We start from the raw sequence: 15,017 nt of genomic DNA on the forward strand, positions 1-15,017 counted from the left end.
ATTGCCACAGAGACAGAGGGAAAATATAGCTGAAGATTGATGGCAAAGTTTGAGGAATGAAGAACAAATCAACCTCTTATGGCCTCAGTTTGCTCATTAATAAAACAAAGGGAATGGATTGACTCATAAGATCCATTCTTGCACTAAATCTATGGCCAATATTTTGTATGTACCCATCTTCTCCCCCGTAAGTTCCTTGAGATCAAGGATTGTCTCTCTGTTTTGTCTTTATATTCTCAGCACATTTTGCTGTTCAACCATTTCAGTTATGTCCAACTTTTCATGACCCCATTTGGGGTTTTCATGGCAAAGATACCAGAATGGTTTGCCATTTCCTTCTCCAGTGGCACTTAGTAGGTGATTAATAAATTCATGTATTTCTATCCACTGCCTTCTAATGTCTCCAAGCACATGACAAGAGAGTCCAGAGGACAGAGATCATCACCCATAGATTACATATAGAATTCTATGGTCTCTGTCCTGTCTCCTCTCAGATCTGTAGTTTGCATCAATCACAAATGATGCTTGAGAAAGCTTTGTACACCGACAAGATGTGATCACTTAGTCATGGTCAATCCCCGAGAGATGGGGATGTTGAGTGGGGGAGGAAGAGGGAGGAAGGCACTTCTCAGATCTCCCCTAGCTCTAAGATGCTTTCATTCTTTGCAGCTTTGTATCTATAGACAGAAGTAGAGAGACAGAGACAGAAACAGAGAGACAGAGACAGAGGAGAGAGAGAGAGAGAGAGAGAGAGAGAGAGAGAGAGAGAGAGAGAGAGAGAGAGAGAGCACAGAACAGCAGGAAGAAGAATGATTTATATTGATTTATATTCATGAGGCTTCTCTCCGTGGGAGGGGCACCTTAAATTGCTTTTTGATCCCTGAAACATTTCTATAGTCTTCCCAAGAGCCTATCTGAAGGGCTCCATGTGTCTAAAAAGAGAATTCAAAGCTTTTTCTCCCTCCTTAATCTGAGGAAAAAATGAAATTCCAGTCAGACACTAAAACACAAACACCTTCTTTCTTAAGTTCAAAGTGATTTTAATTTTTTTTAAACAAATCAACAAATATTTACAGAGCATCTAGGATGTATAATAAAAGTAATTATTCCCATTTCTCTAGGCAATAAAGTTTGTTTTTTTTCCCCTTTCACAACTAACCTGGGAGGTAGTCTAAAAACACTTCCATTTTTCAGACAAGGAAGTTGAAACTCAATTCAATACCACAACAAATTTAAGCACCGACTACGCTGGGGACTGAGAAGCATGATATAACACATCAGGGGCACCCCTGTCTCCCACATGGAGTGCCTGGATGAGCTTGTTGTTATTCAGCCATGCTTGATGCTTTGTGACGTCATTTGAGATTATCTCGCCACAGATACTGAAGTGTTTGCCATTGTCCTTCTCCAGGTCGTTTTATAGATTAAGAAACTGGGGCAAATAGAGTTAAGTAACTTCGCCATTCACACAGCTAGAACGTGTCTGAAGTTACATTTGAAATCATGATGAGTCTTCCTGCCTCCAGACCTGCTGTTCTAATCCATTAACCACCTAGTCGCCCACATGAGCTCTCCGAGGTATTCTAGAGATGCACATTCACTCACGACCACAATAAGCCCCTATCAATGTATTTACTTCTGGTCTGGCAGAGGACACAACAATTTGAAGGACATCTTATGATCTTTTTTTTTTTTGCAAGGCAATGGGGTTAAGTGACTCGTCAAAGGTCACACAGCTAGGTCATTATTAAGTGTCTGGTTTGAACTCAGGTCCTCCTGACTCCAAGGCTAGTGCTCTATAACTGCATCACCTAGCTGCCCTGCCCCAAAAGACATTTTAAAAAGTAACACAATAATAAAAGCATAATGGAATACTAACAGATCTCGGCTACACGTACAAAGTCATTTGAGGAAGAATGGAATTCTAACAATTAGGGATTTCAAAAAAGGTTTTAGATAGGAAATGAGATCCAAACTTAATCAATATGCATTTAATAACTACTTACTAAATTCGAGTCACTATTCTGAGAGCTGAACTCCGCTTTGAAGGAATCTGGGGATTTTAGGAGATGGAGGTGTGTTGGCAGTATGTTCCAGGAGTGGAGGACAGTCTGTTTAAAGGTAGGATGGACAGGAATGAAGGGATTTGCTCATAGTCACCCAGCTTAATTGGCTTGGCCCCAGTTCTCTCTGACTCTACATCTCAGGTACTTTCCATTACAAGGATCAAAAGAAAGGTAAGGGAAATAGTTGAATGTCCATCACTTGGCAGAGGGATGAGGCATGTCCTACCTCCTTAAAGGATAAAACCAGAGTAGACATTGAAGGGGGAGAGGCTTATTTTGTCTGTAATAAAGAGCATTTATTATGGAATGAACTGACTCAGAAGGAAGTGGGTTATACTCTCTTGAGATTTTCAGGTAAATAAAAAAAATAAATATCCATTTGTAGGAAATGTTACAGGGGTGGTTGAGATTTTGAATCTGCTGGGTATAGGTTGGACTTAATCATAGGATCATAGATTTCAAGCTGGAGGAACCTTTGTCATCTCATTTTCCATTTGAGATAACCGAGTCTACGAGAAGTGAAATGATCTGACCTTAGTTACAGTTAGGAAACTATTAGTCCTTGCTTCCTTTGCACACCACCCCTCCAGGTTCTCTTGAGTTTTGTATAAAATTATGCATGTTATTCTCTCTCTCTCTCTCTCTCTCTCTCTCTCTCTCTCTCTCTCTCTCTCTCTCTCTCTCTCTTTCTCTCTCTCTCATTGGAACCCAAACTTAAAGGCAAGAATAGGTATCACTTTTGTCTTTGGATGCCTAGTATTGATTGACATACACTGGGTGCTTAAGGCATCTTGAAGGTACTATAGAGGATAGAGTGCCAGAACTAGAGTCAGAGAGATCTGAGTTCAAATCCAACATCAAACACGTACTAGCTGAGTAACCCTGGGTAAGTCATTTAACCCCATTTACCTCAGTTTCTTCATCTGTCAAATGAACTGGAGAAGGAAATGGCAAACCACTCCAAGATCTCTGTCAAAGAAAACCCACAAATGGAGTCAGGAAAATTCAAACATTGGACAACAACAAACTATTTCATAAATGCTTATAGATTGCTTCAAATCTACTGTTTCTTCATGATCTTCATAGATGACCTTTGAAATTCTTCACTCCTGGGTTCTCCAAACTCAATGACTTTTAAAAGTAGGCAATTTCATAAATTAAACTATTTCATGAACAGTTAAGTATCCACTACAAAAATATGCAATTCTCCAAGAATCAGCACCCATAGAGTTAGAGTCATGTCCTTAAAATTAGAAAGACTTGTGGTCAAATCCTGCCTCTGACATTCACTAGTTGGGTTAAGTCTCTTCAATTTGTGGACCTTGGTTCTTATTTACTAAGCCTCAGATGTTATGGTTATAATCTAAAATAGTGAAGAACCAGAAGTACCCACACTTAGGAAATCACAGGCCTCTGCAGTATACAAGAGGCCTTGCTGATTTGATTGGGATAAGAAACTATCAAGTGACAAAACATCCCTCTAGGTGTGTATGTCAACACACAAATAATCTATCTGGGCCTTATTTAGACAAACAAAACACAGATAACATATAAAGAGATCTTTGTGACTCTGGGATTCTCTTGGCAGAGATATTGGAGTGACTTGGAATTTCCTTCTCTGGCTCATTTGACAGAAGAAGAAACTGAGGCAAAGGTAGTAAATATTGTAGGCAAGAATTAAACTCAGATTATTCTTTGAACACTGGGCCAGCCCTCTATCCACTGTGTTACCTAGCTGCCCTTTATATTTACGTATTATATGCCTACTAGCTTTTTGTTGTTGTGGTTTGTTTGTTTGTTTAGTTTTTGCAAGGCAATGGGGGTTAAGTGGCTTGCCCAAGGCCACACGGCTAGGCAATTTTGAACTCAGGTCCTCCTGACTCCAAGGCCAGTGCTCTATCCACTGTGCCACCTAGCCGCCCCTTCTACTAGTTTTTAGTATACAATATGCATATAAATTACATAGAGACCCACATATAGCATGTATCTATACATTTATGGCAAATATATATGAATGTATATATCGCATGTGTGAATATAGGTATATTCATATGGTATTTACTTATCTGAGAACCCGTTTCCCATGAAATAAAATGTTTCTTGAAATCAGAGACAGTATTATTATTGTTTTTGTTTTTGTATTCTCAGCGCCAAAACAATTTCTGGAAAATAGAACGTGTTTAATTGTTTATCGAGCAAGTCACAGCTTCTATCTGCAATCAACTTTCAATTGTCATTCGTTGTCCTTCATTCTCAAAGAGGATCATGACATCAGGAAAGTGATGTCATGACTTGCAAGTGATTTGGAATTAAGTGAGAGAGGACTGTGCAAAGTCACCAGTCTCACTTTCTGCTCTGGAATCATCAGGATCCAGTCGCAAGATATAGGTCAGGAGGACCGGAAATAGTCCTTCAACTGAAAAATCAAAATTACAATAAGTGGCTAAGTAAGACAGTGCAGTTTGGTCTGGGAATCAGAAAGCCCTGAATTCAAATCTAAATGTAGACTCTGAAGTAAGTCACTCAACCTCTGTCTGCCTCAGTTTCCTCTACTATAAAATGGAGGAAATATCAAAACCTACCTTGCATGGCTGCTGTGAGAATGAAATGAAATTATAGATTTAAAGCATTTTACAAAGCTTCAAATGTATAGATAGTTTATAAGATGGCATTATATAAAGTTTATAGCATATCATATATACATATATATATATATATATATATATACATATATATATATATACTGATAGCATGGGCAGATGAGAATAATTTGTTCTTTTGGCCATGAAGGCAGCTGAAGCACACATTATGGAGCTTAGAGCTTGGTTAGTTATAGAAGACAGCAAGGTCATCCATTGCAACTAGAGCTATCACCTGTTGTCTTGACTCTGCCTTGCCATTGGACAGTGATGACTTTGCAAGAGAGAATGAGGCCGACTATTTCTCTGCCTCACTTAAATCCAATTTATGCACTAATCAAAAGACATCATCCATACCACTTTACGAGTCCTATCTCAAAGTCCTGTGGTGACAGGCAAGTAATGAAGCAGCATGTGAAAATACCCTGGGAGTTGTAGTTACAACCCTACACAGAGGTGGCCCAGGCCATAGGGTTGTTTCCTCACTGGAAACAGTAGTGGGATTCAGCAGCCCCAGGGGTGTCTGAGTAGCCCTTTTGATTTTTTTAAATATTTTATTTATTTGTTTTTCCAATTACATGCAACAGTAGTTTTTACCAATCATTTTTTGCAAGGTTTTTAGTTTTACAATTTTTCCCCTCCTTCCCTTTCCTCCCCTTCCCCCCCCTGACAGAAATCAATCTGATATAGGCCCTATATTATAACTACTGACAGTCCTTTTAAGGAGAGCATTGCTCACCTCCTGGTATAAGGGAGGGACTAGAAAAGGTTCCCTAAAATTTTCTGCTTACACAACACTGACCTGATTACTGTAGCAGGAGGGGATCCTACCCTGTGGTTGAAACACAAAAAAAATTGCATAAAAACTCCTGCAAAGAAGATTCCACTCACCTTTAGTACATGGAATGTATACACACTGATAGACAGCACAAGAATCAATAGACCTAAAAGAGGAACAGCTCTTGTTGCAAGAGAATTCAGCAAATATATCCAAAAGTCAACCCAGAATGAGCAAGACTGGCAAATAAAGAATTATTCTGGATATGTGTTTTTCTAAAGTGACAGAGCTAGGAAAGGTTTTGCAATCAAAATTAATGTAGTCAACAAGCCTGAATACCTTACCAAAAGGAGTGAATGACAGACTCATGACAATGAGATTGCCACCTGCAGGAAAACACCTTGCCACCATCATCTGAGTCTATACTCCCATCATGACAAACCTTGATGAAGTCAAAGAAAAATTTTAGGAAGACCTGGAGACCCTTGTCATCAATTTCCCAAAAGATTTTAAGCTTATAATTCTGGATGACTTTAATGCTAGGGTAGGCTCAGACTATTCAGACATGGCAGGGAGTCCTTGGGAGGAATGGAGTTGGAAATAACAACAGCAATGGTCAGCTACTCCTGACGACTTGCACATCCCATGACCTTCTCATCACAAACACAGTCTTCCTTTTACCTAAATACAATAAAACATTGGCATCAAATAGACTGTGTGATTGTAAAGAAAAAGAGAGAGAGACAGGATGTGAGAGTGACAAAGGCAATGTGTGGTGCAGAGTGCTGGAATGATCACAGAATCATTCTCTCCAAGCTAAATATTCATATTCAACCAAAGCATTGGCACAGAGGCAAAATGACAACTAGAAGAACTAATATTAAGAGAATGTCTCTGACCAGGAACAATTTGTTGCTAACTTTGAGGGAAAGGTGAATCAATACACAATTGGCAACAGTGGATCAGAAAAGGAGTGGGCAGCTTTCAGAGAACTGCACTGCATTTGTTTATCTGGGTCAGGACACTCACTACCATCAAGACTGGTTTTTTGAGGGGCAGCTAGGTGGTGCAGCGGATAAAGTACTGGCCCTGGAGTCAGGAGTACCTGGGTTCAAATCCAGTCTCAGACGCTTAATAATTACTTAGCTGCGTGGCCTTGGGCAAACCACTTAACTCCATTTGCCTTGCAAAAACCTAGGAAAAAAAAGATTGGTTTGTTGAAAATGATGGGGAAATAGAGAAGCTGCTAAATGAAAAAAAATGAGAACCACACAGTGTTTGCTGGTAGGATAATTCATCTATTTCTAAGAAGGTAGAATTTAATTCCATCAAAAGTAAAGTACAAACGAAGCTTAGAGAGAATCAGAATTTCTGGCTCAGTAAGAAGGTAGATGAAATTCAGTTCTATGCAGATAGTAATAATCCAAAGTACTTTTATGATGTCCTGAAGGCTATTTATGGGACAAAGACATGTGGTGCATCTTATCTACTCAATATTGATGGAGCCATACTGACTGATGATAGGGACATGATCCCAGAGAAATGGGCTGAACACTTCCATAATATTCTTAACAGACCATCATCAATCAATGCAGAAGCCATTAGCCATTTACCTCAAGTTGAAATCAGTCCATTCCCTAGTTGAAACTCCAACTGAAGAAGAGATTTTGTGCCATTAGGTTCCTTTCATGTGGCAAAGCACCTGGTGCTGAGTCTATTCCAATTGAGATCTACAAGATGGTGGGGTCCATTGCTCATCTAAAAACTGGCTGAAATTTCCAAGTTATATGACATGAAGAGGCTATCCCCCAAGAATTCAAGGATGCCTCCATTGCCAGTCTCTATAAAGGTAAAGGAACTAGATTGCCCTATGATAATCACAGGAGTGTTTCTCTTTTATTCATTGCTGGTAAGATTCTTGCCAGAGTTCTCAATAGGCTGATTCTTCACCTGGAAGATAGTCATCTCCCTGAGAGCCAGTGGGGCTTTAGAAAGGGTTGAGAAAGCCAATATGGTGCTTGCTGCCCAACAACTCCAGGAAAAATGCCAGAAATAGAACAGAGGTCTACATACAATATTAGTGGATTTGACCAAGGCCTTTGCTGCTGTCATTCATGAAGGTTTATGGAACATTATGTCAAAATTTCATTGCCCAGAGAAGTTCATCAGTATTGAATGTCAGTTCCATGATCTCATACCTGCCCCCACATTCTGGGCAGTGGATGATGCTCTTGAAATTTTCCAATAATCAATAGAGTGAATCACGGATGTGTCCTTGCTCATGTGCTTTTTAGCAAGATGTTTTCAGCCATGTTATTAAATGCTTTCAAGGAAAATGAACATTACATCAAGGTCAGCTACCACACTGATGGCAAATTCTTCAACTTGAAAAGGCTACAAGCCAAGATCAAAGTAGAGGGAGTGTAAGTGCAGGATTTTCTGTTTGAAGATGAATATGCTCTCAATGCAACTTCTGAAGCTGAGATGCAACAAAGGATGGATCAATTCTCTGCTACTTGTGCTCACTTGACCTAACAATTAACACCAAGAAAACACAAGTGCTTTGCCATCCAGTATAGCAAATGAAAAAGTTTTGAGTACTATGAATAAGTTCTCCTACCTTGGCATTGTCCTTTCTAGGGAGATGCACATTGATAATGAGTTGACAGTCACATTAACAGAACTAGCACAGCATTTGGGAGGCTCCAAAAGAAAATGTGAGCAAGAAGAGGTATTAGACTGAATCCCAAAGTGAAGGTCTCCAGGGAGCACAACCACGATGTTATTTGAGTACCAGGCATACACTTGCCAAAAATTCTATTTTATGGAGAACTCACTCAGTGAAAGTGCTCATGGGGCAAGAGGGTGGTGATCAGAGGAAATGATACAGGGACATCCTGAAGTCTCTCGTAAGAACTTTGGAACTGATTATACTGCATGTGAGACACTGACACATGACCGCCCATCATGGCCTGCCCTCAATAGGGAGGGTGCTGAGATCTACAAGGGAGGCAGAATTAAAGTAGCTCAAAGGAAACATAATATATGTAAGTTTGGAGTAAGTACCCCAGGTGTTCACATGAACTATTGGTGCCCAAGCTGTAGCAGAGTATAACGAGCTCATATTGGGCTGATCAGTCATAGTCAGACACCTGTCTCTAATAAAGTGATGCCTTCTTTGATAATGAAGGACAAAAACCATAACACATATCAATGTTATAATAATAATTATTATTGTTATTGTTATTATTATTATTATTATTATTATTGAGTTGAAATTCCCTCCATTTTAGAAAATATTTTTGTTCTCTTCCATCTAACTTCTCACATTTTTTCCATCTCTAATCCCATCTATTCTGGGCATAATGTGTGTTTATGTGTGTGTTTGTGTGTGTGTGTGTGTGTGTGTGTGTACACAGAAGAACATACTCATCAAACTTGGAGTGCAAAAATCTCTGCTCTTTCTTCGCCCTTGGAAATTAATATTTCCAAAGGTGATGAAACCACCCAGACATAGCGTTAATGGGAGCTGACAAAAATGGCAACTTCCCTGGGTCTGGAAGGAATGGTGTTAATGAAGAGGAGTATAATGAGCACCCTCTTTGTTTCAATTATCCTAATGAGTTGACAATGATAGACCCAGTTTTGGGGAAACTTTGAAAAGTTTGGAAGGGATCTGCTAAAATCATAATGTGAATGGCTAAGGAAAGAGTCCATCTAACACCTGCTCCCATTTCTAAGTCCCTCTCTGCTCCTTCCCCCCATGCCACCAGGTTTCTAATTGGAGGATGATGAAAATTCCTCAGTGGGAAGGCTGATGTAGTTTGAGTGAGGCACCCAGCCAGGCCCTACCCCAAAGAGAATCAATCAACCAATTAATATGCATTTATCAAAGACCTCCTATGAGAGGCATCATGGTACAATGGAAGACCTGGGTTCAAGTTGAATTTCAGCTACCAATTGACTGGGAAGATCACTCAGAATTGTAGACAAGTCTTAAAAGACTAAAGTTTTCAGCAAATCTAGAAAGAGGAATTTTTCTCAACTGGGAGTTCCCTTCATCAATAGCATTACAGGTCCAATTCCTATCCCTGGGTGCTAGTCATTATGTTAAATTGTCCCCAACAAGTTTACAATGAAGTTGGGTCTTTACCCATTCAAATAAAGCAAAGCCTTCCAGAATCTTTTTGTGTGTTTACAAATAACTCTTTATACATCATCAAATCACAGAATTTGGCATTGAAAAGAGACTTCAACAGCTTCAACTATTTAGAGAATCAATAAACTAATTAATATACATTTATCAAAGACCTCCTATGAGAGGCATCATGGTACAATGGAAGACCTGGGTTCAAGTTGAATTTCAGCTATCAATTGACTGGGAAGATCACTCAGAATTGTAGACAAGTCTTAAAAGACTAAAGTTTTCAGCAAATCTAGATAGAGGAATTTTTCTCAACTGGGAGTTCCCTTCATCAATAGCATTACAGGTCCAATTCCTATCCCTGGGTGCTAGTCATTATGTTAAATTGTCCCCAACAAGTTTACAATGAAGTTGGGTCTTTACCCATTCAAATAAAGCAAAGCCTTCCAGAATCTTTTTGTGTGTTTACAAATAACCCTTTATACATCATCAAATCACAAAATTTGGCATTGAAAAGAGACTTCAACAGCTTCAACTATTTAATCCAACCTATAGGACAGAGTACAATTGTTATATATTGTACCCTGAAGGAATGGCTGATGACTGTGGTCTATTCTAAGAAAATGTTAAGGAAAATAGTTTCAGAAAAATTTGGGAAGCCTTACATGAACTTGATACGAAGTGAAGCAAGCAGAACCAGGAGGACATTGTACACAGTAGTAGCAATATTGCAACAATGATCAACTGTGAAAGATTTAGCTATTCTGATCAAGAAAATGAGCCACAATTTCAAGGACTCGTGATAAAAAATGTCATCCTCCTTAACTGCTGAACTCTTGAGTGCAGATTGAAATAAACTTTTCTCTTTTTATTTGCTTTTTCTTTTCAATATGTCTAATATGGAAATACTATATTTACTTTATTTTTATTTTTCTTTGCAATATGGAAATGTTTTTGCATAACTTCATATGTATAACTGATATACATGTTTTTTAATGTTAAAATGTACAAAATAATTGAAAAATATATGATGAATTCTACAAATTGTTTCTAGCCTCTGCTTGAAGTGAAGTGGAGCCCATACCATGGCAATGAGTAATTCCATTTGAGGGAAAAGAAGAATATAAACCCAGGAAAAATCTTTGATGTAAAAACAAAAGGCATAGAAATAAAGCATTTTTAAGGATTAGGCAATATCCAGATGGTAAGTATTTGGTCAGGTAGTGAATCTACTCACATTTTCATTTTACCTAGGTACTTCATACAGATAAATTAGATTTGAATCCTTCCTTTAGAGAGACATTATTTGAGTTTATAGAATCTTAGATCTAAAGTTGGAAGGGACCTCAGGGGTCATTCAGTCTAAATTTAGCACTTTGTAGATGAGGAATCCAAGACAGGAGAAGAGTAAGTGATTTACCCAGGGTCTCTTAAAGAGGAAATGTTAGAGATAAGATTCAAAACCAGATTTTCTAATCCCAGGATCAAAGATCTATGCAATGTACCTCATTATCTTCCTAACACAGAATCTTAGAATTAGCAAGGAGTTTGATGATACTGTCCAATCAGTCTCTGGACCTGAAGAGAATCAAAGAATCAGAAAAGGTATCAGAGGTCATCTGCTTCAATCCTCCAACCCAAACCCAAATAATGTCACTAAATCCCACAGTTGAAAAAAAGACCTCAGAAGCCATTTAATCCAAACATCCTGTCCACTATATCCCTGACAAGTGACCATTTGAAACCCTCCAGCAAGGGGACTTGGGTATGGCTACTTCTCATTTTCAAACTGTGTTGGGATTGGATTATATTTGGTGTTTGTACATTTGGAAGGGAAGAGGGTAGAGAAGTGATGCAAGGGGAAAGTAGAGTCATGGATGTTTAGAAGCTGCACAATGAAGACAGGAGAGAACTGTATTCAAATCCCATCTCTGATATTTAATAGACTTGTAACCAAAGACATGTCACTTCATCTCAGTTTCCTCATCTGGAAAGTGGAAACAAGATTCTTAATACCCACTTTACTGTATTACTGTAGATAACTAGCTAGCTAGCTAGCTAGACAGACAGACAGACAGACAGATAGAGAGAGAGAGAGAGAGAGACAGACAGACAGACAGACAGACAACCTTTATTTTAAAAAAACTATTTACTAACACTGTGCTAAGCATTAGGCATACCAATGCATTCAAATAAGACAATTTCTCCTTTCAAAGAGTTTAATTCTAATTGGACAAGATAAAAACCTAAAAGGGAGAATGGCTAAGGAAGTAGTTCAAAGGAGTTCCAAAGGAAGGTGCTTATCAAATAATAAAGAAGAAGGCAGGAAAAAAGATATCCATCCAGGGTCAAGGCTGCTGACAAGAAGGTGACAAGAAGCCATGGTCTGAGAGAGAAATGTGGTTGGTTTTCCAATCAGGAGAACAGGTTCCTGGATGACAGTGGGAGGAGGGCGCAACAAGACTAATAGGAGAAGCATTTTGCAAATTTTACAATGTTATGCAAATGTCAGCTATTTTATTAGAGCAGATGAACTTTAGAATCAAGTGAAGTTATGATAAGCACTGGCAATGCAAATAGAAACTAAAAGACTGTCCCTGTCTTCAAGGAGCTTCCATTCAAATGGGGATAGAGAGAGGTATGGCGAAGGAAGCCTGGAGAGGCAGAAAAGTTGAGGAATGAAGGCAGCATTGGCCAGAGCACTTTCCTTTAAATGGAGATTCTGGTGGCAACTGAATAATCAGAGAAGAACCACAGGGTCAGAGTGACTTTCCTACTTCAGCATGGGGGAAAAATCTGGAAAACTAAGAGTGAATTCCAGAAAGAATGGCATACGGTTCACCCCTCTCATTTTACTTAAGCAGGAACGGAAGCCCAAAGGAGAAATAAAGATCTTAACCCTTATAATAGTGAAGATGGTTTATTAGATAGAGTGCTTGGTCTGGAGTCAGGAAGACCAGATTTCAAATGTAGACTCAAAAGTGCCAGATTTATAGTCAGGAAGACTCATCTTTCTGAAGTCAAAGCTGGTCTCAGATACTTACTAGTTGTGTGAACCTGGGTAAGTCACTTAACACTATTTGCCTGTTTTTTTCATCTGTAAAAATGAGCTGGAGAAGTAAATAAATAACTACTCCAGTATCTTGCTAAAAAAATCACATAGGATCATGAAAATATGATCCTATGTCTGAGCTCTTCTTATGAGGATAAATATGATTGAGCAACAACACCACTAATGACATCAGCTCAAAAAAAAGACCTTGTCCATATCCTGACTTCTTATAGACTGATCCCTTTGAGAAACAGAGGGATTGTGACCAGTCTGTCATTCAAAAGACACCAAAATCTCCACTATGTATGACATATTGCCTCACATTCTACAAATGTCTTGAGCTCTTTCATCCTGAATTACATCCAAAGATAATTTTACATTCATCAGTTCATAGATCTAGAACCAGGAGAGTTCTTTGAGTCTAACCCCCTCATTTCATGGTTGAGAAAATGGAGGCACTGAGACAGAGAAAGACTTTTCCAAGTGGAAAAACTGAGATTTTTTTCCCCTCAAATCCAAATATTTTTCTACCATACCAGTACTCTGCTTCTCTTCAATTTATTTTTACTCATCTGGTGCCTACCAAATAATAATGTCCATGAAGATATCTTTTCTACAAGAGACACCAGGTGGCTCAGTAAATAATTCACTGGGTATGGAGTCAGGAAGGCCTGGATTCTTTTTTTTTTTTTTTTTTTGCAAGGCAATGGGGTTAAATGGCTTGCCCAAGGTCACATAGTTAGATAATAAGTGTCTGAGTCCAGATTTGAACTCAGGTCCCGCTGACTCCAGGACCAGTGCCCTATCCACTGTACCACCTAGCCACCCCTGGAAGGCCTGATTTCAAATCTTACCTCAGACACTTACTGGCTGTGTGACCTTGGGCAAGTCACTTCATCATGTTTATCTCAGCTCCCTAATCTGTAAAATAAGCTAGAGAAGAAAATGGTAAAGCAGAATAGAATGCAAAGAAAATCCCATGAAGGGTATTGGTCTGATAAAGTCCCCAGTCTGAACAACAATGATTTTATCTGAATGTTTATCTTCCCCCAGAGCCTGGAATATTGGTTCTTACTAAATAAGAGCTTAATAAAGGTTGGTCAAATTGATAGAAACTTGTCACTGACCTTCCTCTTACTAATATCTGGCTTTAGTCTAAAGTCTGGCTCTCTTCTCTCTGGCATAGCATTCTTCTCTAGAAAAAGCTTTGACCTCAGTTGGGTGGTTTACTCTCCTCCAGATTTCTTTCTTCCCAGAGAAAAGTTTTCAAGTCCTCTTTCATTGTGTGATCCTTCAAAGAGGTGGCAAACTGTGATGACCTTGTAAGAACAAGACATAAACAGTGACTGACTGGGGAGAGAAAAGACTGTTGTTTGTCCTTTGTTCTTGATGAAGGACCATACCATCAGGGAGGTAATGCTTTGACAAACAGATGCATTGGATTTGGTGGAGGGGGAGGCTGTGCTAGGTCACCAGCCTCAGTTTCTCCTCTAGAGCCATCTGGATCCAGTGGCCAAATATGAAACAGGACCATTAGAGATGTCCCTTGATGGGGTTAAGTGACTAGCCCAAGGTCAAATAGCTAGTAAGTGTCAAGTAACTAAGGTCAAATTTGAACTCAGATCCTCCTGACTCCAGGGTTGATGCTCTACCCACTGAGACATCTAGTTGCCCCTAAGTAGGAGAGATCATTGAGAATGGGATTCAAACATACTCATGGACAGCAAATAGATTAACATTCATTGCCTTAACCATTCAACCACCTTGAACTACCAGTCAAGGAAAGGGAAGTACCAAAAGGTAAAACGTGACTTTGGATTCACATTTATGGTTAAGTCAATTATCTGATAAACTCATTCATGGTATTTTTGAATATAGGATAGAGAGAAAGGGACTCATTAAATCATCATATGACTAAAATTTTATATATGCAAATTATCATATAATTTTCTATTTCCAAGCTAATTCAATGCCCAGATTCAAAGAATGATAAATGATGAATTGGTGCCAACTAGAGAGAGATATCCAGTGCAGAGCTCCAAGAGTCAGTGACTTGGATGAAGGATTAAAGGGTCATCAAATGAGAGCTAGAAAGGTTTGCAAAAGCCACCTAGTCCAACCCCCTCTCTTTACAGATGAAGATAGATCCAAGGAGGGTGAAATACAAGGGCACACAGACAATGAGCTACAGGTAGGATTTTGAACCAAGGTCCTCTGATGCCAGAGTCATGCTCTTCCCATTGTGATTCAGAAAATGTGAGAGATGATGGATGACAAAATGAGGATTATGAATTCTTTGAGGGCAGAGATTGTCTTTTGCAAGTCTTCGTGCCATAAG

This window comes from Macrotis lagotis, chromosome X, assembly GCF_037893015.1.
Source record: "Macrotis lagotis isolate mMagLag1 chromosome X, bilby.v1.9.chrom.fasta, whole genome shotgun sequence".
NCBI classification, from domain to species: Eukaryota; Metazoa; Chordata; class Mammalia; order Peramelemorphia; family Peramelidae; genus Macrotis; species Macrotis lagotis.